Here is a 1,734-nt window from a genome sequence, read left to right as displayed (position 1 = left end):
AAGACACGAGAATTAGGCTCTTCTGTGAAGCCACTGCTGTCAGAGTAAGTGCTGTTGTGATGGTAGAGAAATTCTGCAGTGGGAATTAAAAATAAACACATCATGAGTTTTTGAGACAAGTTTGGGTACTAGGGTTGATAGGAACGTTCATACCCTGCCTGTGGAAATATTTCTCACTTCTAAAGTAATATTTAAAATTATTATCAGCAGCACCCACATCACTTGGGGTTTCTGCCCTTCTCACCATGTGGTGAGATGCCTTTCTAGGGAAAGGAAGAGTTTACCTCTTGTGCTTTTGTACCTGGATTGCTGAGGTTGCTGGAGAAAATCACAAAACCACTGCCAATCCATCTCTGCACCGTGAGCAGAGCCTTAGCGCTAGTCACATGCAGTTCTATTAATACATGTTTCTATTAATATTTCTTATGCCCTTTTTCCATAGTGGCCATCTCAAATCTTCACTATTCTCAAATTCCCTGTCCCATACTTGTTAGAGATGACCCTACAACAAAAAGAGAGGAACCAATCTGCAGATATTTCTTTGACTTTCTTTCTCTCCTGGTGACAGATGTAACTATACTCATATCTATCCTTCCTCCTTTCCTCTCATCTCAGACAAAGATTTGTACTTATGGTTCATGGATAACCTCTCCAAAAGTGCTTTGGATCTCAACTCGTCCCAGTTCTCCAGTGGCCTCAGATCATCATTATCCCTTACCTGCTAAATCATCACCTCTCTCTCACAATCAATTCTTTCCTTTCAGCAAATATTCATGCGCTTACATCTTCCCCATCCTAGAAAACACACGCCCTAGAGTCTGTTGGCCCATTTACCTACTTTCTTCTCATCATTTCCTATTCTCTTTTCACATCAGTATTTTAAAGCCCTGTCATGCAAATAAAAACTCTTATTAAGGCTATTGATGATTACCTAGTTGCAAATCCAATGGCCTCTTTGCATTCTCTTTCCTATTGGATAGTTTATGGCATATGTTCCTGAAGATTACATTGTTTTTGAAACAATCTTCATTCGGTTTTTATTTACCACTTACTGTTTCCAAACAATATGGCTGCGCCTTTATGGATATTTTCTTCCTTGATTTATCCTTAAATATTAATGTTCCTAAGGATTCCTTTTATATCTTGGCTTCTTACTATGTATCTGAGTGAACTTTTTTTTCTCATGCCTTCACCTATTAGGAGTAAGTCTTTTACTCCAAAAAAAAAAAAAAAATTTATCCCCAGAGTCATATATCCAGCTATCTTATGGAATAAAAACATAACTATGCCCAGTATCATCTGTAAAATAGAGAATAAAAAAAGAACTTACTTCCTATAATCAAATGAGTTAGTGCTTAGGACAGTGCTTGACATGTTGACGTGTAGTAAGCACTATATATGTGTTTGCTATTATTGTTAACATTATCACGGGGGAAAATCTTACATCCGAGTGCTGGACCATAACCACCAGGCTCACATAGGTTCCAACAAATCAAAAACAGTGCTTTGAGTTACCCACCGTTCGATTAGTTTCCTTCCTTCTGTGCTCTGCACCAGACTTTTCACCCTCTCCCTCTGTCTCTCCCCACTGCCACTAGCAGAGTTAACTATAAAATGAAACTTCCCGCCTCTAGTATGGTCATTTCACAAATAGAACATGTGTTGGGCTTTGCTACCTCAGAGTTGATAAAAGAAACAGAGAACAACAAAAAATGAAAACTTCCTCCTTGGCCA

Source organism: Trichechus manatus, unplaced genomic scaffold, assembly GCF_000243295.1.
Source record: "Trichechus manatus latirostris isolate Lorelei unplaced genomic scaffold, TriManLat1.0 scaffold00027, whole genome shotgun sequence".
In the NCBI taxonomy this organism is placed as follows: Eukaryota; Metazoa; Chordata; class Mammalia; order Sirenia; family Trichechidae; genus Trichechus; species Trichechus manatus.
The sequence above is the reverse complement of the archived record's forward strand: the minus strand, read 5'-3'. Positions refer to the sequence as shown.